Genomic DNA, 25,672 nt, shown 5'->3' with positions numbered 1-25,672 from the left:
CTCCTGAGAAGCCTCAGAAAATAAATGCAAACAATAATTATCTGATTGCTTGGAATGTGGTTTGGAGGTTGCTCACCAACAGGTGCATCTTTGATTGGTTCCATGTGAATGGTTTTTAATTAATGACCAATCCCAGTCCAGCCGTGTCAGGACTCTGGTCAGTCACAGGTTTTTTATTATCATTCTTTTCTAGCCTTCTGATGGCTCCTTTTCTCTTTCTTTAATAATATAATATAATATAATATAATATAATATAATATAATATAATATAATATAATATAATATAATATAATATAATATAATATAATATAATATGTAATATATCAGAATAGATAATATAATAAATATAATAAATAGAACAAAATAAAATATAATAAAATATAATACATGTAATATAATGAATAAAATATCATATAATATAAATATAATATACTATAATAGACTATAATATAATATAATATAATGTAATATTATATTATATTATATATATTATAGTATATTACAGTATAGTGTATTATATTAATAATTATATATTATATTATAGTATAGTATATTATAGTATGTTAATAATTACATTATATTAATAATTATATTATGTTATGTTATATATTATTTTATTTTATTTTATTATATCATATCATATTATATTATATCAGCCTTGTGAGAACTTGGAGTCAAATTCTGATCTCTCACCTCATCCTGGGACCCACAACAACACCCCAACAATTAATAACCACAGTGCCCCAACCCCGTGCAGGTCATCAGCTTCCTGCCTCCTCATATTCCATCCCACTTCCAAATCCAGCCTTTCCTTTTCCACCCTCAAGACTATTTCTGTTCTTCTGTGTTGCTAAGAAATTTTTGGCTTCCACCTCAAAAGGACACTTAGATAAATTTTAGGTGGTGTGAGCAAGATTAGCAGAAATGTTCAAGTGTATGAACATGTCTAAAATGATGTACCACAATTAAATCCTTAGTGGGATGCAGCCTGTTACTTAATCCATTTATAGGGTTTTGAATTCTTGCAAATCCAAGTATATCCATGTCACTTGCTTGGCTATTGTCAGAAGATTAATTGCTAAAGAAGAAATATGAATGGCCTTGAAAAATCATAGCATGCCCTAAGATCTCTTAATCCATTGCCACATTTCTGACCTGCAGACAGAACAGATCCCAGGAATGACCTGGGGTGAAAAACCCTGCCGGTTTTACCAGTAAATGTCAGCACTGGTCTGCTGGCCTCAAACCACATGGGAAGAAATACAAGGTACATGAGGCAGTTCTCATGATATTTGTGATTTTTTTATTCATTGGTGAATTTAGACTGGAGGTTCTAGTCATGGAAACACTACACACACCTTCACATCCTTCAAATATTTTGTACAGAAGGTCTTAGATTGTGACAAGAATAGGACCTAAGAGATTTCTTGGTCTTTCCAATTGAAAGGGAAGCAAAATCTTAAAGAATTTCACTTTGTTTTGATCCTGACAGCTATGACTGAAACTTGAAAGTCATAGTGTGCACCAAAAAATAAAAAGTAATGAAAAAAATTCTACATGGCCTAAAAGCTCAAAAATCTGTTTATTCCCTGTAGATGCCTAGCAAATGAGCTGATTTGATTCTCATTTTGTTAATATGAGTTCACTCAGATAATTTACTCTGAGCAACACATTTTCTGTGAAACAGAAGGGAGACTTTATTATTTTTTTAATCAGCTTTAAAGGAATAGAGCTTTACTCACACAGCCTTCTCACATTAACAATGATAATGAAAGCCAACCCAAATTAAAGTCACTTGGTGATTAAAAAAATGTTGCACTTGACCAGTGTAGCTTAAAATGCACTAAAATGTGATCATGGAAATTATGGTGGAGCCCCTCCCTTGCTTTATTCAGTTATTCTTTAAGAAGGAAACATCAACTCTAGACCAAAACATGAAATGAAACATGAAAACATGAAATGAAAGTTTCCACAAAATAGTCTGGCCTAGGAATACAAAGGGTCAGCAAGTTATGCAGGCTAGAAAGGGAAATTGCAAAAGAAAGGTCATTACAGAAGGGTATGCTAAGGACACCCAGCACAAGTGAAAAAATCACAATTTTCCTGTCTAAAAAACCAAATATAACTACCCAAAAAATTATTACTTTAAAGCATAATTCTTCTCAAAAGTCTTCCCAAGGAAAAAATGCAATTTCCAGTATTTTCTTACAGGGGAGAGGCAGAAATAAGATCTTTTAAAAAGAACAGGAAAACTTTTGGAAGTGCTGTGAAGCCTTCAGTTATTTTTCTATTCCAGTGGTTAAAAATTGAAAAAGTGCTTGTGAAAGGTAACTGCCCATTTTTTATTGCATTTCAATGCCCTTTCCCAAGAAGTTTTTTATCCAAGGCTGCTCCACAAATGCTCATATACATCCTTGTATATGACTATAAGACTTTCCTTCTTTTCTAGCCCTGCATCTCTTAAAAGCCCTCCTAAATTTCCTAATTTTCAGGCAACCTGTCAGCTTGATAAAAGCCTCAGAATGCTGGGAAATGGTTCAGGAGTTGAAGCAAGTAATAATAGAGTTCATAGCACCTGCTGGCATTTGCTTATCACTAATCACAGCCTCCACTCAGGGGATTTAGGATTTACCTTTTTGGAGAGGCTGATGCCAGCTGAAAATGAGATGATGCAGAAAAAGTATTGCAGATCCAAACGAGTTCTTTTTATCTTTTCTTCCCTTCTGAGTTTTCATGCATTTTCTCAGACCGCAGTTACGTTTCACACTCATTTTCTGAAGCACTTCAGCTCAAACAACCCAAGTTATTCAACTATTCATATGGAACAGAAATTACATTAGACAAAATTACTCATTTAAAAATTAACACCCATTTTTCCTGGCTTTGCTCTTTGTACTCACCTAAACAGAAAAGATATTTAGAACTTCATTGACAGTTAACACACTTTTTTGGCCAATACTAGAACCTTTCATATCTGCTTGTGAATTATTCAACCTAAAAGACCAATAGTACCTGCAGTAAAATTAATGTTAAAACATAAAACATATACAACAGGCATATTTTGCTTATGTTTCTTGGTCAAACTTTCATAACCACTATGGATACAGCGCCTCCAAATTTTTATATTTTTCTCCAATTTCGACAATCTTTGTACAAAAAGAATAATCAGCGCAAACAAAAAAGAAAAGGGAGAACCATAAACTTAGGAAATGGTAAAGAACTAAACCCACTTCCTTGTTTAAAAGGGATAAATATCATATATTTCCCACTTGTCTTTCATGTATGTCAAAGACTTAAAAACTTTTGCCTGTAAACAAAAATATAAACAAGTGCTGAAATAATTTAATACCAAAAATTAATCTTTATTGGACTTTCTGAAAATTAAATTACAATCATGAAGTTATATTTAACATGACTGTAAAGCAAAATTGTGTTTGCATAGTTTACAGCAAACATAACTTGTATTATCATTAATTACTCCAAATTAATTCATACAGGCTTCACTGGTTTTTTCCCCACATCCCTAAAAATTTCACCATCAGTCTCTGACAATGGGCTGCAATTCACTTCTCACTGAAAGATTCTTTCTAGTTTTTACTCCACAGAAATCTGTATTTTCTGTTTATGAAAACTCCAGCCTTCAAAGAGAAAGAATTTGCAAAACCACAGCAATACCAGTAACTCTTTTTCACCTCACAACACTACAAGAAATATCATAACCGCCATAAGTGTGATAAGTTTGGTAAAATTTAGAAAACAAATGAAAAACCATCACCCCCAAAAAATTCTAAATTTTACATTTGTTTATAATTGCTAGAAATCCCATGATATAACATTACACAAGAGTCCCCAAAAAGATTAAAGAAAATTTGGAAATTTAAGCTTAGAAATCTTCAAGACTTAAATTTCCTAAGAAAATAGAGGAGTCTTAGAAACCTTGCGAAGTTTTGAAATATTTCTGCAGAGCTCTCCCAGCTGTAAAAAAAGAAAAACAAAATTTCATTCAACATTTGGACCCTTGTAAAATATTTTGTGTTTGGGCAAATTCATAACACAAGTCCTGATGCTGCACTTCTGCATATTGATCTTGAATCAAAAGAAAATTTCATAGTCACTATTAATTTGTACATTAAAAAAAATCAAATAACTCTAGTTGTTCATCACAGTGGAAAAGTTCTGCTAAGTTTCAAATCCTTAATAGATTTTTTTTTCCCCTTACAAACTTTGATGTAATTAGTTTTCCAAATCACATGGGGGCCATTCACATTCAGAATAATTGAGCATTTGCTTTTGAAGCTTTTTCCAACTGCTGCCAGTCTACTGATGCCAATCTACCTCTGCTTCTGAAGCAGGAGAGCTCAGCTAAATCTACTGCAAATTAACAAGAGTAAAATAATAAGAAAGGCGTAAAATCAGAGGGGAAAATGAGATATTAAGTGATTTTTTTTGCAAGAAATATTTGCACTGGGAACAGTCATTTGCTACAGCATATATGCAACCGCGTTTGCTACCAATAAGAAATATTTGCCCTGTTTTTTTTAACCTGCAGAACTGCTCATTTGTTGAAATTTGTTTATTTTAACCTGCTCATTTGTTGAAATTTGTGTTTATTTCAAGCTTTGGTTAAGGCAGGGATTTTGTTCTTCACCTGTGCAGGCCATAAAGAATTTTTCTGGCACCTTTTCCTCACCTTCCCAGGTGAGCCTGTATTTCAGCTCTGTGAAGTTATCCCCTCCTTGCCTGCAGGAGAAGATGGGTAACTCTGGTTTCTGCCTTAAATACAACATCATTGATCTGTTAAAAAGCCTTTGAAGGACTGAAGGGTTCTTGAGGGTGATTTTTTTTTTTTTTGGGTGAGGATGGTGTTTTATTTGTTGTTGGGTTATTATTTTATAGCTTTGGGGTTTGTTTGATATTTTGTTAATTCTGAAAATACTTCTGCTATTGTTCTGTAGTCGAGCAGTTACCAAATTTCACAATTTTGGAATGAACCAAGCCCATGGAAGTGGTTCTAACAGGATCAGGATTTGGTGCTGTAAAACAACTGGCTGCTCTCCTCCTAAACTCTGTGAGACCCATAATGTCATTTTTTATGTGGCATTAAAACCACGGGTGGTGTAATGTGCATCATTTTCCTGTGTGCCAACTGCAGTTTAATATCCTACATAGCACAACTCACTGCAGTCAAGTGTCCTGGGAAGGAGCTGCAATATGAAGTAATTAAAATTACAGCAGGATTTGCCTTCTTAACCTTCATAAGCAGTTCTGTAAGTTTACAAAAAGCAACCTCGAGCACATTGACTTTAAAAAAAAAAAAAAGTTGGGTGTCTGCTTAAAGCTGTTTTAATTTTAAGAATGAGAGAAAAAAGTTTGCTTCCATTTGCCTGATTTCTGAGGAACTTTCCCACTGAAGTAACACCAACATTTACCTAAAAATATTCCTGCAGGAAAATCAGATAATTCCCCACACAGGATACACAGTTTAATCTCTGTATTTCAGCAACACTGACAGAAAATTAGAAATGGAGAAAGGCATGAAAGGAAAAAGTTAATTGTATTCATTTCACATGCTTCAATTACAGGGCAACCTCATTCATCCATTCTCTGGCTTCTAAATCGGATCCTGTTTAGATTAAATGAAAATACATTCAGTTTGTAATGAAGCCTTTTGTCCATGTTTTCCCTCAGTGAGAAATTGTAGGGAAAGCCTTTGGGTTTGTAAGTACTGCCTGTAAATGGAACAAAGTTTTCCAGTAGGTGCTTTAAAATATTCCAGATAATTCAGAGAAAAAACAGATTGTTTACATACAGCAGACTGAAAGGTTTGTGTGGATGGACCATCCAAAAGGAGGCAGAGAATCCAAAACTCAAACTCACACAGTGATTGTGTAGAGTAGCTTTACTACAGGCTCCTTCCAACCAGGTATGCCTTGGAACAAATACAGAGCAACTGGGGAATGGTCTCCTGTGGCTGTTCACAGCCTGTTCTAAAAGAAAAATCTTTAAGGTTTACAAGTAATAAATACAGAGAAAAATTTACTGTTGTTCAAATCTCCACATACACCTGAGTATCCAAACATGGGGGTCAAGTTCAAACCCAAAGTGTTGCCAAAAATATTGTAAATAAAGAAGCAGCTGATGATGCTGAAGTGCTAAACAGGCTAGTCAAATAAAATCCGCAAAATGTTTATTCAGAAGGAAATTTGCAGCTCATACAGGAGAGGAACCTCTTTTGTTTTACTGTGAACAGCACTGAATCTGGGAGAAAGAGCTCCCAGAGGTAAAAGAATTATGACAACAATCCACAGTCTGCTCTGCATTTCCATTTTCATGCCCCTTCATGCTTTAAGTGAGTGAAAAGTGCTAATGAGCTCTAATCTCTAATGAACTGACATGCAAAGCTGCAAAATGTCAAAGGCTCTGCAAAAACATTGGACACCCTGCACAGCATTTCTTGTGTATTTTATTATATACCTGTAGGAATATACTAATTCTTAATTCATAGCTACCAACAGAAGCAAGAAGAGCAACTCCTACCTAGAAAAGTCAAGACCAAGATCATAAACTACACAAAATTCTGCCTTTTCAGGACACATTTCTGTGCTGGCAGAACTCAGCCCCTACAAGTACAAGAATAAGTGTCCAGCATAAATTGGCTGCTGTGAGGATTTTGCTGAATATTTTCAACAGCAGCATCTTTCTCAGTTTGGCTGAAACCAATCAGTCAAGACTGAATGGTGGGGGAAAAAATATAAAATGGGGTAGCAGTTGTGTGGGAAAGAAGCAGCTGAAAGCTCAGGCATTGAGGGGAATGCTCTGTTCTGAAAAGCCCTCTCTCCTCTCCCCAGTGACCTTGGTGATCCCTCCAGCCCCGTGGCAAACAGTATCCACTCCTAACACAAAAAGTCTCATTTGTTTATAGGTTGTGTAAATCTTATCTAACAATTTCTAAGACAGGAATTAAGTATTTAATGTCTGTCTGGCTACCACTTGGTATTTCCTGTGTCATTGAGTGACATTTTCCATCCCAACCCCCTTCCCTTAGAGGCCCACTTTCCACATGCAACACAAAAAAAGCCAATGAATACAGAAGCAGAAATTAGGGAATACACTGCCAAACAATGTAGGTGTCTTCCTTCACAGCATCTAGTGGTACATCACCCTAGATATTTTTAAATAAATATATACAACAATCCAGCACCTTTTATGGGTGAACATTTCACTTATATCCTAAAATCCACCCAGCATTGTTCACAGTCAGAGTTGCTACCCTCTGTTTGAATAGCTTGTTTGAATTACCTGGCCAAACCACAAATTGCTCTCTCTGGATTTTTGGTAAGGGGATATGGGTCCAGAAATTATACTGAGCTTCACAAGTTGCTGAACACAGTTTCCATCTCTTCCTTGGACCCCAAGAAGGATAAATATAGAAAATTTCAAATAACTAGTGGCACAAGGGATCACACTGAGATCAATACCTATTTATAATTTTTTACTTGAATAATCAAAGCAAATTAAAAAACACCAAACCCTCAGACACATTCCCATATTTCTGGTTATTTGGTCAAAACAGACCTTCACATAAACAGCCTGATTTTTATCTACAAGATTCACCTTCTAACACACTCAACCTCTATTTCAGCACAACTTCCAGACATGTGGAAAAATATACATCAACTTTTTGGAGACACCAGGATCACTCCCACTACAGTCAGCCTGACTCGAGGAGCACTGAAATCAGAAAGTTCATCAAATAGGTAAATCCCACTTCAGCATGTTCATCAGCCATGCACTGAAATCCATTTTTTTGGGCAGCCTCAGAACAGTTTTTGCCAGAAAAGCAGCAAGATCAGCTTCTCAGATTAAGATGCTAATTTAAAACTTCATCATGCAGCTTTGTTTACCTACTTTCAGATAAACCTTTCCAGGTTTCAGATATGCTATTCCTTAGCTAAGAGCCAGGCTTTTTTAAAGCCAGTCATTGACAGATAGATTTTCCCTAACAAAGTGAATGATTTTAAAAGAATATTTCATGGTACAAAGAACCAAAATAATCTGATAGATGAAGACTAAGGCATTAAAATGTCACAGCCTGTGAAAAAGGTTCCAGTCTAAAATTCAGATTGACACCAGCAAGACAACGGCTGCTCTATAATGACACAGACTTTTAACACATAGGAAGATAAATGATCAGGAATGCCTGGATTGCAGATACTTAAAAAAAATCAGGCTTTGTTGATGAGAAATGAAGTGAAATTTGAGAAACCACGAACAGTGAAGCTCACTCAAACAAAAATCATCCATGTCAGTAGGAAGCACGCTATAAAATCCCAGTGAACAAAGCCTTTTAAAAAACTATCAACTACCAATAATTCTTGCATGGCTTTGTTTTCAAACCCTTTAAAACACAGTATGTTCATTAAAAAACATCTGCTCTTATTACAACACATTACAATAACCACTAAGGAAAATATTTTAGTTTAATTATTAGCAGATGCAGCATGCTTAGAAATGTTTCTTTGAACATATAATTTCTGCAAAGGTGATTAATTATTGTAACTATTTTCATTCTTTAATCAAAGCAAGCATCAGCAGCAGCAAATTTGTGGCCAGGCAGTTTCAGCACCTGTTAGGTTATGTTTTCCAGGAAAAGGGCAAGAAAATAGATTTATTTGCCTTCTTGTGCATCACCAGAACAGTTGTCCAATGAGTTCTGGTTATCTGTACTTCTGCAAGTCCAGCAGCATAATTTCCCTTGCAGAACTTTTCCAGCATCAGTGAAAATGGATTAAAAAAAAAAGCACAAAAAACATGCAGCACTACAATCTAGCCTGAGTTTTCAGATATGGGATTTATCAAGCAACACTTTCAACAGTAAATATACTTGACATTTAGTTGCTGAAGTAAAGTAAATATAGGACTCAATAGTGTCATTTTTATGGAGTAGAACTACACTTCAGAGTATACGTCAAAAGTGAAATTCATTTAACTAAACTGAAAAGAACCATCTAAAACTGACAAGGGATATGAAAATAGGTTGATACAAACATTTCAAAGATTCTTTTACAAGGTAAAAGAGGTATCCCTGAGGAGAAGAAACTGTTAGACCATCAAAGAACATTATCCTGCTACATACAGAGACTCTTTGTGTAGGATACTACATCTATGCTGCAAAGGCTTCACTGCCCATTAGAACCATTTTGAAACTCATGTGTTGTTTCTCCTGTGATATTCTGCACCCCGTGCTTACTCATTAAATCCCAATATTTGTTTATCAAGAGCATGTCAGCCCACAACAAATCTGGAGCTCACATTTAGACAATGCACATGATCAAGGGGAAAAAAAAGCACCACTGAATTCTCTGTCGCCTGGTGTGAACTCATCCCCGTGTGTTTGCATAATCTTGTTTTGGAAGCTGCTGAAATGACACTGCTTCTGAACCTGCTGGTTTTAGGAGAGGCTGGGAAGGAGGTGCTGCAGGTGGTGTTAAAGAATGGATAGATTGGGAGGAGCAGCCATGTAAGAACCTGAATAAGAGATGTGGGACTCTCCAAAATGCAATTTTATTCCATCCAAGATGTTACAGCAGTCCAGGGTGGTGGGTGACAGAGCTGTGCCCACAGCTGTCAGCTCCAGCTGCAGGCAGGCCTGGACACACCCTTGTTTTGGTTACAATGCATTATATACTTTTCTTTGCTGAGCATCTTCATACAGTAGAACCAATCTATACCTTAACTTTTATCTCTAGCCTATCATAACTACTGTAATTACCATATTCATGTTACTGTTCTCCAGTCACTAAAAGTCAGTGCATTACAGTTTAAGCTAGAAGTTGTTTTTCAGTTTTCTTGCAGTGGAAAATTCTGAGACCTTTTTTCTACTTGCAACATTTGCTGACTTGTTTGCCTGTGCTCTCTTTCTGCTTGGTAAAAACATCTTGTTTGGGGTGGGTTTATCCTTTGCTCTAAGCCATAAAAACCCCTTCTAACTCACACACCCTTTGCCTCCTTGGTTATCCAGTAAGACTGGCTCAGCAATTCTTTTCTTCTTTATCAAAACTTGCTTCCATCTCTATTCCTTCATCAGACTCCACATTTAAAAATCTTTCTGCTAAGCATACTTTCTTGTCAAACTCTCATCCTTCCCAACACAGCCACAAACAGGCTGAGAGCCTTTGGGTGAAAATGAAGGATCAGGCACAGCACACACCTCGATGAGGGCAAGCTGTCAATGAGGTCTTGCTTTGGCTGCAGGAAGTGTCCCACTCCCAAGCTCTCATCCTGATGTGGGATTTCAACCACCCAGATATCTCCTGGGAAAGAAGTACAGCTGTCCAGGAGAACAAGACAAAGTGTCAGGTATGAGACAAAGCAAAGGGAGTAGGAGCATGGCTGGATGGGGTGCCCAGCAGCATGGAAAAGCATTTTCAGAGGAATTAGGGCTGGAGGCAGCCTGGGCTGTGGTGACCATGCCCTGGCTGAGTTCCTGATCTCAAGGAACACAGATTGGCAAAGAGCAAAGTCAGGACCCTGAATTTTGGAAGGGTGAACCTGAGGTTGTTCAAATAATGAATGGATGGGATCTCCTGGGAAGCTCTCCTTAGAGCCAGCAGAGCTGACCTGAGCTGGCCACATTTTAGGAGCACTTTCCTTAAGAGCACAAGGACTCTCCATCCTGGTGCACAAGACAGGCCAGAAACTCCTCTTTTTACCAAGGGAAGAAAGCAATACCTGGAGAAATCTAGACCTCACTCCTGTGAAGATTATGGAGAAGATCCTTCTGGAAGCAGTATTAAGGCACATGCAAGACAAGATGATTAATCCAAAGGGAGTTGCAGTTATAAAGTAAAGCCTTCTTGAGAAGACTTGCAGCAGTTGTTTAAAGGGCTCATTCTGTCCCTCAAAATCACCCCTGCAAATTTCTGCTCTCTGGGGAGGATGTAGCAGAGCAGCTTCATGTCTTTGGGCTGTTTTATTTGAGTATTTCATGCTAGCATGGAATTATATTCCTATTTATATTCCTGGCCATTATCCATGGATAAGTGAACAGGAGCCCTTTTTTTACCCAGATCAAAAGATAAACACCATTATTGGGTTCTGACTCTTTGGCACTTATTTTCCTCACCTTGGGCCAGCAAGGCTGAGAACAGCCGAGAGAGAAAGAACTGGACTGGGTGATCTTTGGACTTCACAAGAGTAGCTTGATTTTCCTGCTGAAAGGATGAGTAACAATGTTAACTCACATGACACATGGATAGAACTGGGCTTTCCATCTCTAGAAGCCCAAAGAAATCACAACTACTTTATTATGCATGAATTTATAGAAGGAAAAATTGGTTACTCGTAAACATTCACAAGCAAGCCATGCTGTAAGCTATAAGAATTCAATTATATTCAATATAATGTTTTACTGCAGGAAAACAATTAATCTTGTATTCAAAAGGATGGAAATGAACTTTAAATATTTTGTGGAGGAAGCAAACTTTTCAAAAGCCTTTGTAATCATCTCTGTAACTAAAAGAGAAAAATAGAGAAGGAAAAGGAATTCACACCTGGGCTTTCTGGAAAATAGCTGTACAAAATAACTGAATAAACAAAGCTGCACATTTCAGATCTGATAACCTACTTTAAAAACAATTCCTAAAATAAATTCAGCCACCTTTATGAAATCCATTAGCTGATATGCATTGTTATCTCATTTAATTCATAATTTGCAGCAATTTCCTCTTGCTTCATGCCAGGGGGTGAAACTGTAACTTCCTGTACAATCTGGTGTCATTTTCCGTTTTTAATTCCTCTCCCATTTCTCCTACCTTTTCTGAAACTCTGTAGCTCTTATTCTCTCTTATTCTCCTGTATTGCTGTCGGTGATTACAAACTCAGCTCTCTCCATCATTCTTCCTCTTTACAGGAAGGAGTTTCCCTGAGCTGGGCAGATTGTGGTGGCTCATAAAACTCACACTTCAAGCTAGCAGGAAGCCAGAAGACCCTGGAGACAGCAAGTCCAAGTTATCACAAGCTGTACTCATCAAGGTTCAGCATCCCTACCTCCACCAAATGTTGGCTGTGTGGTTGCCCCTTAGCTCCTTGAATTGAGTTGTTCTGTCTCACCCAGTTTAATCAGACTCCACACCCGCAAGGTCTCTTCTAAAACCACCTTTTCAAATGCACCTTATCACCCCAAACAGAATTTTGCTTATTCAAAATAAGAATTGATTAAATGTTCTGGTTCCTTTGCTTCTGCTCGCTTTCTTTCGCTTCCACCATACAACACAGAAGGGTCTCTCATCTTCTCTCCTCCTCTAATTCTTGCCCTTGCTCTGTGATATTGGGCTGAGCTGGTTTCAGCTGGGCTAGAGTTAATGTTCTTTGCAGTGGCTGCTGTGGGGCTGTGTTTGGATTTGTGCTGAACACAGGGCTGATCACACAGAGATGTTTTTGTTGTGGCTGTTGCACAGAGCCAAGGCCTTCTCTGCTGTCTGTGAGCCCCGTGGTGAGGGAGCTGGGGGTGCCTGGGAGGGGACACAGCCAGGACAGGGGACCCCACTGACCACAGGGACATTCCAGACCATGTGGCATCATGGGCAGTGGATAAAGTGGGGGGAAGAATGAGGAAAAGGGAGTATTTGGGGTGACGGTGTTTGTCCTTCCCAAGCCACCATTCCCTGTGATGGGGCCCTGCTCTCCTGGAGAAGGCTGAACTCCTGCCTGCCCTTGGGAAGCAGGGAATTAAGTCCATTCTTTCCCTTTCCTTTCCTGTGTGGCTTTTGCTTCCCCTATTAAACTGTCCTTATCTCAACCCAAGTTTTGCGCCACTGGTGGGGGAGTGAGCCAGTGGCTCCATGGGGCTGGGGTTAAACCACGACACAGACCTGCTTATATGGATTTCTCTTTCACCCACCCTCAGGTTCTCTGTTTGTGGAGCAAAGGCTTTGTTCTGCCTGCCCAGCTCATGGCACAATGCCTGGCCCATGGTTAGATGACCTTATAGCTATGAAAATAATATCTCATAACTATTAGTGTTGTTTAGAAATCACTATTTTCTCTGAGACAAAGCAGATGTGGATTTGATTACTGTCTAAGTCTCCTGCAAAAATATTACAGAAAGCCAAGACAAACTAGGGCAGCTCATTCCATGAATTTCTTGGAAATGTTTAACATAAACTTTTGCAATCAGAAGTCCCACAGAATGCGACACTAATAATTAGCATTAATTTCTCATTTTGTTTTAAATTATGACATCATGTAAAAGAATGTTTTTCTGCAATTTTTAAAGACTATGAGTGCTTTGTTCTTTTTAAATTATTGATAAAAGAATCTCTCATGTTTGGTTAGGCCAAAATCTGACCTACCTTTGTACCAATTTGTGAGTAGCATACCTGGAAAATGATCATGTAAAAAAAATGGGGTCACAAATAAATGCCTTAAAATAAAAGAAATATATTTATAAAAGCAAGCAAATGAACTTGATGCAAACAACAGTGGGACTACCAGCTGAGCTCTAATGACCTGGACCATTTAAAGAACATCAATAAGCTCAAGGTTACTTTAGTAACTCATCTGTGACAGAACTATCACACAGTGAGGCAGCCAAACTCTTTCAGCTTCCAGACTCACCCCAAGTCACCTTAGGGGCCTGTTTTGTCTTCCCTGGATCTCATTGATATACAACTGCTGAATTCCAACATATACTATCCCAAATATTCCTCTCATCATTATAAATTTGTTTCCAAAACATCCAAGAAATACAGGTGGAGCCGGAAAAGTTTCGCAATTCATCCATTAAAGAGCTTTTGTTTTTCCCCCTTGAATATCTTGTTTTACAATACTCCAAAATAGACAATTATTATTTCAAAATAATCAGCTGTACTCATATAAAATCCCAGCCACAGCCTGGGAAGTGAGAATTGACATGTGACATGAAAACTCACACTTATTATGCTTTGTGGTTTATATACAACTGAACAAGTTCAGAGTGCTTAACACTGTAACACATTAACCTTTCTCTAAGTCCAGCACAATATTTTATGCTCATCAACAATCAGATTTTTGTTTTGTTCTTCAAAAAGTCAAAAGTGGTGCACAAGAAGTACTCAGACTAAAAGCTAGAGTAAGAAAGGATCATCATGCCATAAATATTCCATTCATGACTGTCATTGGAAAGGGTGTCTGAGACAGGTTTATTCCATATTTGCACACTGAGCTACTTCCTCCTTTTCTCCACTTTTTTTTTATTCTCTGAGAATATCTGAACCAAAGGGATCATTATGGGATTGCAGGTCTATTTTAATATATGAGCACCTTGTTCCACCTATCTCCACCTCCTTCCCAGGGTATAAAAATGCAAAAAAAATGTAAAAACCAAACCTTTCCCACAGAACACCCTTCCTTTTTGAACACAGACATTTGCTGATCTGTTAATTACACCAAACTCCCTCTCCAACACCTGTGTCTTTCACCAGTTATTTATAGAACTCAAAATAACCCTGGTCCAACATTCATTTAGCACCTCAGAACCACACACCTCCTTCTTCAGGCAGTGAAGGATTATTAGGATGTTCTTAGGATGTTCACTGCAGGCTGCAGAAAGAAACATTTTATTTCTGAAAGAAAACCATCTCCTGGGCTCTTTCCGACCCCCTGGCCTCATCCTGCCCCACCAGAAGTCACCAGGTGATGGACACCAGGTGCTTGTGTGCCCCAAGGCAAAGATCACTCACTGCTATTGTTTTTCTCTGCCAGGTGTGTTTGTGTCTCTGCACAACGACAAATAACTACTGTGATGCTTTGCTCTCCCTTCTCAGGCCCTCCAAGTGACCACATTAATGCAATTTAGGTGTTTTTTTTTTCTTTGAATGATTAGTTCTGCTCTCTCACACTTGCAACATATTATTCAGTGAATTAACTTTGCCTCTCCTCCCTTTCAAAAGAGCACCATGAAGGGACATTCCCAGCACAGAATATGTAATTGATTCTTTTCCTTTGACCAATGTGCTGCCATGAGGTGCTGGTTTGCTCTTCTTGTACAGTCTGTTCATTAACAGATAGGCCTAGGAGTGCAAAATATTCAAATATTTAGAAATAGGAATCTATGTGCCCATAATGAGGTATATGGAGAGAGGTTCTGCTCTTAACTCACTGAGAATCAAAGGTGCTCCAAGATAAGTGATCTGAAATGAAAAGACATAAAAAATACAGAGCCAAAACCTAGCAGCCTCCCCAGCTTTTAATTTCTTTGCTATTTTATACCAGAAATTTCTTTGATATTTTATACCAGAGCTGAACTTTTGACGCTCTTTTCTTTCACTTTGATTTTCTTGCTCTCAAAAAAATAATTTAGCAATTTTTTTTTTTTCAGAGATTTTTACATTATTTGAGAAAGTATATGTAAATATATGGGAAATGAAAATAGCAGGCTGATGGGAATACTTTGGTAAAATTGTACATGAATAAAAGATGTGAAATCATACTGTTATAAGTGTCTTCATCCATTAAGTTTTAGTATCAAGTAAATTTCCAGCCATGCAAAACTGATCTTTTCATCTTTCTTTCCCTATAGAAGTCACAGTTCACATTTGGAATATTATATGTGCTTCATAATTGAAAAAAAATCCTATCAACTCTCAACATTTTCCTCCAAATTAGTAAGCCAAAAGAATTTAATTCCCCTAGCAATAAAACATTGTTCATGTATGAACAATGGAAACTGATAATACACAGATTTCCAGAGTTATTTGGAGCTGTGTTCATTATGGAAAAGCATGCTGTCATTATAAACTTTTCTTTCTTTATCCAGTCATGTCATTACTGTATGGCTAAATATGCAACATTCATAATTAGGATTAGATGACTTGGTACCTTACAGCATACATTCTATACATTTTTTTTTTTCCTGAGAATATCTGAACCAAAGGGATCATTATGGGATTGCAGGTCTATTTTCATATATGAGCACCTTGCTCCACCCATCTCCACCTCCTTCGCAGGGTATAAAAATGGTTGTAAAAACCAAACCTTTGCCACAGAACACCCTTTTATCTACCCGTTTTATCTATTATTTACTGTGTCATGCAAACATTGAAAACATTTAAACACTTAATCTGAACTCAGCATAATGTGCGATTTAATCACCAGAATAGCCTGAGAGATGAGAAAAATGGAAAATTCAAATGTGAAATAAAAAAGGTTGGAAAACTCCTCTAACATCATTGAGTCCAATCATTAATCCAGCCCTGTCAAATCTCAAGTAAACCACATCCCCAGGTGTCACAAACCCCTCCAGGGACAGTGACTCCACCATCTCCCAATGCCTGACACAAATTTTTCCTAACCCTCAATCCCAGCCTTTCCTGGCACAACTTGAGGCCATTTCTTCCTGTCCAGTTTCTCGTTACCCAGGAGAGGCGCCCAGGCTTCACCTTGCTTCAACCTCCCTTCAAGAATTTGTGAGGTTCTGTGTCTGCCTAAAACAGGGTGAATTGGGGAACCTGAACTTCTCCAAAAACTGCTTTGTTCCATTCGCAAAGCCAAGCTCAGGAATGGTTCAGGCTTTGGTTCCCTTGGATCCAGAACCACAGCACCTCAATGTAGCAAAGCTTCAGGGGGGTTTTGAGACACCCCCTCCATCTGAATCAAGGCTGCCACTAAAAGAAAACCAATTCCCATTCTGAACTGGTGCTCAAAAATAACAAAGATAGCCAAGTCTTAGTAAATAGTCAATTTCAGAACCTGAAAGTATATCAAAAAAGGATATTTATAAAAGATCAGCAAGGCTTCAGTGATGGAGCTGAAGTTACAACCAAATGGACAATATTTGCAAAAAGCAGGGCCAAAGATGGACAGTGAAAGACATTTTATTCACTGTCAGTCCTTTTTCACTCTTCTAACACCAGCTAGCATGTCCAGATTTTTCTCAGGAGCTGTCCATGTGTTGTAGCAATGATGACAGGCTGGTGAATGCCTCCAGAAAGAGGGAAGAGCACAGATATTTGGTGAAAAACCCTTTTTACATGCACAGGCATTAGTGGACAGGAAAGAGCAGATAAATGGCAGGAAGATGTTTCATTGATCTGCCAGACAAAAACATCAGCGTTCAGAAATTGTTCTCAAGCTGCACAAGAACAAGTTGTTTCTTCCTACACGTTTTACTAACCAGAGAGAAAGAAAGTTGCTAAACTGCAAAGTCTGTTTATGGCAATGTGATAGACTGAGGGGCTGGGAAAGGGGGCTTGTTTTTATTGTAGAGGCAAGAAAATACAAAATTCTTGCATTTGCTGCTGCCAGGTTCTAGGGGAGTTTTGAGCTAAAAGCAAGGTCCATGTGTTTACTGTGTAATAAGGAATTATCAACCATGTACAAACTCATTTTATAAAATTTAAAATACTAACAGTTTCTTCAAAAAGACTGTGTCCTAGCTGGAATCCAAATTGAGTTCTACCAATTCAGGTCCTTCTTCATAGAAACAAAAAAGCCATCACAGGTTACATAAAATTTTCCTGTAGAACTGAGGATGGGAAATGCAGAAGAAAATTTAGATGACGTGGGAATAAAAACACACAACCTACACCCCAAAATGTCTGCATATCACACTCCCAAGTCCTGATATTTTGATTTAAGAAAGCTAAAAATAATTTCCTCTATGTACATTTGTGGTCTTTTAAATTACCTGATCTGCCAAGAAAATAAGATCCTGTCTGTTGCTATTTTGGAATTTCTCTAATGATTGTTAAGTGGAACATTTCAGAGGATTGTCTAAGAGTTCATCACCTGAGAGTTTCTATTAATGACACAGGCAGCAAAGGAAGTTTAGTTTTCCAATCATTTATGTTGTAGAGCACTGCCTAAGTTAATTATTTTAAAGACTGTATAGTTATGATCCAAGCATAAAACTTTAATGAACTATAAGTTATGACCAGCTGGCAACCACAGTGTCATAAAATATTACCAACAATAAGGAATATGGACAAAAGAGGGTGGTTTTTTTGTTTGTTTTCCAATTTACCTCTTTCAAAGTCCATGGAAGACCTATAAGCCTCCTGTTGCCTTTCCAAGATTAATGTTAGTTTATGGAAGATCAATGATTCCTTAGCCACCAGCTAAGGGAAAAAACTTTTCATTTTTATATCCCACTTGTCAGTTTGTCACAGGTAAGAGTGAGTATGTATTTGGGTCCAATAGGCTCATAAATAAAGCAAGTAGTGACAAGAGCAATATAGTGGGAACTGCTAAAAATGTTTTATTTTTATGCCTGTTTCTTCCCTCATTCCAATCTCAAAAACACCTCCACAGGATCTATAAATTTCCAAAAGAAGATGTTCAAGACCTCCTACGAGATGATGTGTCTCAGTTGTCATGCTTTGACACAAATTACCCTGGTACACAGCTTCCCAATTTTTTTTGGCAAATTTTAGTGCTCAGTAGCCTTTGAAGAGGCCAATACACTGAATTTAACCAGCTGTTTCTTACATAAGGAAGGAGCAACTTCTCCATTTATTACAAAACAATAATATGAGCAACCTTCAGATTTACTTTTAATTAATAGTTAACAATACTTGCATCAGAAGTTTTTTGTTGTTTTTAAATATTGAAAGTGTGATGTTGTCTAATGGCAGACAATTCCTAACAGTCACCTAGAAATTAAAAAAATCATTAAGGCAATAATGTGGGAGTAAAAAGACATGAAATACACAAGAAAATAAATTTTAAAAATATTTTAAAAAGAAACATAGGTGGATTAAGCCTAGTGACAGGGAGCTCATTGATGATGGTTGAAGAGAAAATTTTTTCCATCACCTGAGATGGAGGTGGGGGAGAGAAGCTATTAGAATAGGAGAATAAATGTTAGACAGGTCCTGATATCAATTGTATGATTAATTGCTGCTATAAAAATACCTGTATGTTTTTCATGGTACATTTTAGGATATAGCAAAAAAAGGCTTTGATGGTAAATAATATTTTTGGATAAATAAAACTTTTGCAGTAAGAATATTTTTCCCACAAGAGCATCACAATAAAGTCACAAATATTGTTCACAAAATTGAAAATTTGACAGTGGTTCCTTCAAAAAATTAAAGCTAGATCTCATTTCCAGAGAAACTGTTGGAAATTTCAGTTGAGGCTTTCCATCATTAGCAAATCCGTATTTCTAAATTTTGGATGCCTACCTTATTCAGCTCCAATTCTGCAAATTTTTTGCTACAATTTCATAGTTACACAATTTCTATATATGACAGGATGTAACTTGCTAAAATGCTGTAGTGCTATGTGTCTGTAGAGTTTTATCACAATTTGATAAACAAACAAAACCAAACAAAAATCCACAAATGAATGAGTTCCTCTAATGCAACACAAAGAATACAGAAGATTTAATTAGATCATTGATAACAGTCAAGTATCAAACAGCAAAAAAAAAAAAAAAATCACTGCATTAATCTCTGAATGTAAGTCAGTTAAAGACCAGTGATGAATAAAAAACTTGCATTCTTGAAATCTACAGCAGTCATTACAAACACAGAGTGGAGATAAGGCTGAAAAGCAGAGGGAACTTCCTTCTCCTTGCTACTCTAATTTATTATTTATTTTTTTATTTTTATTATTGCATTTATTATTATTGCATTTATTTAATATTTAATAATGCATTTATTATTATTGCATTTATATCTAAATATATATATTTATCATATATTATTTCCACCTGCTGAAAAACATTAGAAAGTTTACTGATACTCTGTTGGATTTGTAGGCAATCCTAACACGGGAAGAGATGAGAATCTTGACTCCATGTTTCCAAAGGTTGAATTATTATTTTATGATATACATTTTATTAAAAGAAAATTATATATTAAAACTATAGTAAAGAATAGAAGAAAGGATTTCATCAGAAGGCTAGCAAGGAATAGAAAGGAATGAAGATAAAATCTTATGACTGCTCACAACCTCCACACAGGTGGCTGTCATTGGTCATCAAGTAAAAACAATTTCACATGCTGGGTAAACAATTCTCCAAATCACATTCCAAAGCAGCAAAACATGGAGAAGCTGAAGCTTCTCAGGAAGAAGGATCCTAAAGGATTTTTCATAAAATATGTCCATGACAATACTCTAAGGGAGTCCAGGGACAAAAAAGAACTCGGACTGAGGGTTTTCTGTGGGGAAAAGGGGCAGATCTGAGGGACAGAGGCAATGGGAACAGTGAAAGTGGTGCAGAGGAGGGGCAGCCAAACAGGGGAACCTGTAGGGCAGCAGGGGTGGAACACTGCAGGAAACTGGGATCAATGGGATCAGGGGAGGGGAGAATATCCTAGGGAATATACAAATGTGGGGAACGAGGGCTGAACTGGGGTGGAACAACTGTACAAGCCAAGAGAATTTATGATATTAATAATCTGCCTTAAAAGGCCTGTGGGAGAGTGCAGAGATGAACGTAAGTGGCCCGAAGTTCAGAATCCGACTAGCTGAGGGCGAAAGGCCGACGCCCCTCTGCAGTTCCTGGCCAGCACCCTTCCGGCGTCTGATGGCCTCGGGCTGTGCTGGCTGCGGACTGGCGTACCTCGCTGGTATAGGAGAGGAACGGAACTGACCATTTCCCGGGGGTTAAACATCGGTTTATTGACGGTGATGCCGCATTCAAAACACCAGGAAACCATCCGGGAAAAAGTTTTTTTCAAAGGGGGTGAAAACAGGATTATAAAGCAAGGGGGTGGGTACAGACAGAGCCAATCAGGAAAGGTGAGGGGATGAACTTCACAGAACTGACACTCCATGGAGACCAATAATCAAAAGGTAAAGGAGGTGTCCTGGGACCCCAGCCAACCACCATCTCTAGAGAGGAGAAGGTTCTCGAAACCTGGGAGGAGGAAGGGAGTGATTGACTGGACAGGGAGGAAACAACTTTCACTTATAAGGGAAACCAGGGGAGGAGCAATTATATATCGGCAACTATGAATAGCAGTTGCTATAGCAACTTAGCTGACAGGCTAGCAGTGGCGGGAAAAACTGGGAGAACGAAACCATTTTACACATAATAGGGGAGAACAATACATAAATTGGGGGAATAACACAAGAAACTTAACAACACACTACCACATCTCCCCGTTTTTTACCAAATAAAAATTAAAATGAAGAGAAAAGTCCAAATTAAGCTTAGAATGCAGGAACTCGCAGCTGGTCATGACGAGTGTCTTTGTCTTCTGAACATTGCAAGGGACAGTGGCACTCGGCGCAGTCAGTTTTCTCCGGACTAGCTTGCAAATTAGGAGGATGAAAATCAAAAGTGAATTGGGGAAATGTACTAAAAGACAAAAGGTGAACAGTTAAACGCAAATTACTTAAACAGATGGTTCTGCCCCAGATAATAAACCCAGTTCGGGAGAAGAAGAAGAAATGGGGGAGGGAGGTTGGGATTAATAAACCAGAAGTAGTTCAGTGACGAGAGGGGTAGGAGCAGCAGTCTCAGCATTGGGGAGGAAGTAAACATCTGAGGAAACTGATGGTGTTTGGGAGGGTTTTCTCCGTCACCGCGAGCACGCCTGAACCTGTGACTCAGCTTCCTTCTGCATCTTCTGCTTCGGGATGAGGTGCCTGACTCATTTGGATGGTCTTTTTCCTCTGTCTTCTTCTTATCTTGCTTCTGCCTCCATTCTATGTAGTCTTGGCGCATGGGACACTGAGGCATCTAATGCCCCACCTTGCCACAGAGATGGCAGGGATGGGTTGCTGATGTCCTCCTGCCGGACTCAGAAGTAGAAGGACCGGCCACGGGGGAAGCTTCAGCCTCTATGAAATCTTGCTCGGGGCATTCAGCAAAATGCACAGATGTTCTCTTAGGCCTTGGGGCCAGGGGGACTTGACGCACTACGACATCTATCATGGCTTCTACTGTGGGCTTAGGACTTCGAGGGAGAGTTTTTATAGCCTTGCGGCAGTCAGCGTTGGCATTGCTATAAGCCATCTGTTCAAGCATTTTTTCCTTGTCATCCTCTCCGAACGCTTGCGCTTCTACATATCTGTATAGGCGTTCGATAAATTCCATGTATGGCTCTTGCGCTCCTTGCAAAACCTCAGCATCTTCCCATTGGGAGGTAACTACCTCTAACTTAAAGAAGGCCCGCTCAGCTGCTCGGGCCGTCTCTACTAGCTGGGATGGGAATAAGGCTTTAGCTTGATTTGCCCCTTCAGCCCACTGTCCTTCACCCAAAAGATGTTCTTGGGTAATTAACTGACCATCTGCGTCATGGGACAGTGTAAGGTTCCCCCAAAAACTTGGGAGTACTTCCACTATTTCCCTCCTCCATTCCCTCACCCAGACTCTAAATTCCATGGGTCTGAGCAGGCTAGAGAAGAGGGACCTTAAATCCGTCGGTACCAAATCTCCCTGAGCAAGGGTATTGTGTAGCAAACCCCGGAAGAATTCTGACTCCCGGGAGTAATCTTTCTGAGCTTTGCACAGTTCGTTTATTCGGACCTGTGCATTCCCCCTTTCCCTTAGATGGTATGTAACTGGAGCGGCTTCTAATAGGGGAGCTTGCTCCTGTTTCCGGCTTCCCCCCCCCCTCTCCTCTGAACACAAAGCGTGAGAGCTGGGGGGGGTGGCATGGGAACCGAAACTAGAGGAGGTTGAGGCGGGGTTTGGAGCTGACGTAAGGCAAGGGAGTGGGCGTGGCAAAGTACCCTTCTCCGCCCCCCGGACGGCGTTAGGAGGCGGAGGGAAAAACGAAACTGGAGCGGGAGGGAAGGGAGTGGGGGGCTGAACCGGGGGAGGGGTTTGAGGAGGAGCTGAAGGTGGGGCGGAGTGCTGAGGAGTGAGCGGGACGGAGGGAGGGTATGAGAGAGGAGTAACTGGGCAAGGGGTGTGATCAGGGTGAAGGAAGGGGTTGGTGCTTGGGAGGAACGGGTTAACGGAAGAAGAAGGAGCTCTGGCGGCAGAGACCGCGTGGTCCCCGCCATCTTGGACAGTAAAGGGGCTACTTTGTGGAATTTCATTACTAAGTGGAACAAACTTAGGGGTTGAAACTGGGGACTTGGGAACTGGGGTAGAAGGGGAGGATGGAGGAACTTGGGCAGGGCTCCTGGGAAGGGGAGGCTGAGCAGGTCGAGAGGGAGCAGGGGCAGAATGGTTTCCCTGCTTTTTGTTGGCCTTTAAAACCCCTTTCGAGGGCTCCTGCCTGTGTGAAGAGGGAGAGGGCCGGGGGGTAAGGATACGGGAACTGGGAGAACTAGGGAACAAACAAGAAGAAGAAAGATCGTTTCGTGAACTCCCGGCTGGGCGCAGCGAAGTTAATACTTTGCTTGCCCAGTATGCCACGTTAGACAACTGGGGTTCCCCAGCGTTAACCTGTTGGTCTAATTTGGCCACAACGGCTGCCCAAAAGCGCGGCTCTTTCGCAACTTCTGGGGAAACTTCAGGGAAATGTGAAAATACCCATCTAATCAACACTATCAACTCTTTCTTGGGGGCAGTAAAACCTCTTCCAAGTAATAAACCCTTAACTACAAAAAAAACTCCTTTTTGGGTTTTGCTCTGACCCACACCCATGATCGTGGGGGTGTAGCGACCCCACCACGGCAAACCGCGCAGAAAAGCCGCCCCGCGCTGAATGAGGCCGCCGCAACCAGTCAGCGCCGCGCCGAGAGCCCCGCTACTGGGCCCGGCGCCACCGTGCCGGGGCACCGCGAGCGCGAAAGGCGGCAGACGGCAGTCCCGCTCGTAGAGCTCCCAGGGAAAATTAAAAGGGCAGGGGAGGAACCGAGTCCGGGGTTCACCTAATCAAAGAGCGTTGCAGACGAAAAGTTCAGGCGGATTAGTCCACTGACACCGGAGGAAGTCTGACGGCTAGTAGATTTAAAGTCCAGTCCGCTGTGTTCTCCTGTGGGTCATTGGGTAAAGCCCCACGTTGGGCGCCATCTGCAGAGATGAACGTAAGTGGCCCGAAGTTCAGAATCCGACTAGCTGAGGGCGAAAGGCCGACGCCCCTCTGCAATTCCTGGCCAGCACCCTTCCGGCGTCTGATGGCCTCGGGCTGTGCTGGCTGCGGACTGGCGTACCTCGCTGGTATAGGAGAGGAACGGAACTGACCATTTCCCGGGGGTTAAACATCGGTTTATTGACGGTGATGCCGCATTCAAAACACCAGGAAACCATCCGGGAAAAAGTTCTTTTCAAAGGGGGTGAAAACAGGATTATAAAGCAAGGGGGTGGGTACAGACAGAGCCAATCAGGAAAGGTGAGGGGATGAACTTCACAGAACTGACACTCCATGGAGACCAATAATCAAAAGGTAAAGGAGGTGTCCTGGGACCCCAGCCAACCACCATCTCTAGAGAGGAGAAGGTTCTCGAAACCTGGGAGGAGGAAGGGAGTGATTGACTGGACAGGGAGGAAACAACTTTCACTTATAAGGGAAACCAGGGGAGGAGCAATTATATATCGGCAACTATGAATAGCAGTTGCTATAGCAACTTAGCTGACAGGCTAGCAGTGGCGGGAAAAACTGGGAGAACGAAACCATTTTACACATAATAGGGGAGAACAATACATAAATTGGGAGAATAACACAAGAAACTTAACAACACACTACCACAGGAGAGAGGCACTTCTCACCCTAACCTTAGAGGGGAGTTTCTCCTTGCCTGCTTCTGCCCTTCCACAGCTGAGATAATATAGGATGAGGAGCAGGTAATTTGGGTTGCACGCTTTGCTGTTTTATTTCAGAGCAGCAAGAGAATTTGCTCTCTCCTTTTGCCCACCTTAGCTACACAGAGGTGAGGAGGGGAGGCCAAATCTCTGCCAGTGCAGGTGTTAAACCTAAGGAAGCCAATCTGTAGGGCGTTAATGCAAATAAACCAGGAACAAGAACATGCCAAGGGAAGGGTGTTGGGAGGGGAAGAGGGCCTTGACTTCATAGCCAGCCCTTCAAGTGCCAGCTCTGGCTGAGCAGGATTCCATCAGGCCTTGGCCCAAGGCAGTGGTGGGATCAGCTGGAAAGCAGGGCTTTGTATTCCCTCTCCCCAGCCCATTTGTGAACATCTAGGCCAGGTCTCCATTGTCAGCCTGCAGCCAGCTTGGAGGGCCCTTCCTCTCCTCCTCCTGCTTGGGGCACTGGGCTTGGCTTCTCCTGTCATCCTCCATGCTGAGCTTCTCTCTCCTCAAACCTGGCTGCTCAGGGTTTGTGTCCCTGTGTCCTGCACCTTCCTCCTCCCCTCGTGCTCCTGGAGCCTCTTTGGGCAGCTGCCTTTGGAACTCGCCCCTCTGGCCTCCAGCCTCTCTGCAGGGCTAGCAAGGATGCCAGAGCTTTCTTTCCAGAGAGGAGCCTCTTTCTCTTCCTGAGGCAACACAGGTGACTCTTGGCTCTTCCCTCCTTTCTTTCTCCCTCTCGATCAGCCATGGGTGCAGGAATCCTCCACATGTGCCTGGTGCTGATGGCTGTGGTGGGCATCAACCAGCTGCTGCAGCCCTCGGAAAAAAACGGAATTGTTCCCAAGGGCAGGGAGGAAATGTCACATTCATGTTTTCTGAAATATCCCTTAGCCTGGGATTTTCTCCTGGGAAGCTGAGAAGCCTCAGAGAAAAAGGAAAACAAATTCTTATCTCATTTGCTTCTCCTGTGTTGTGTGCTCACATGTGGAATGTGTTTGGAGATTGCTTATCCAACAGGTGATTGTTTCATTATTTCAT

General features: G+C 40.2%; 1 long non-coding RNA gene across 1 annotated transcript in view; it reads right to left on the bottom strand.

The window, feature by feature from the left end:
- LOC135448653 (uncharacterized) overlaps window positions 1-25,672 on the bottom strand; it is a 74,920-nt gene that overhangs the window by 3,546 nt on the left and 45,702 nt on the right. The window contains exon 2 of the long non-coding RNA XR_010440547.1: window positions 2,633-2,811. This is a non-coding gene — a long non-coding RNA (uncharacterized LOC135448653). The remainder of the gene's footprint in view (window positions 1-2,632; window positions 2,812-25,672) is intronic.

The sequence above is a fragment of the Zonotrichia leucophrys genome, chromosome 5 (genome assembly GCF_028769735.1).
Source record: "Zonotrichia leucophrys gambelii isolate GWCS_2022_RI chromosome 5, RI_Zleu_2.0, whole genome shotgun sequence".
In the NCBI taxonomy this organism is placed as follows: Eukaryota; Metazoa; Chordata; class Aves; order Passeriformes; family Passerellidae; genus Zonotrichia; species Zonotrichia leucophrys.
The sequence above is the reverse complement of the archived record's forward strand: the minus strand, read 5'-3'. Positions and strand labels throughout refer to the sequence as shown.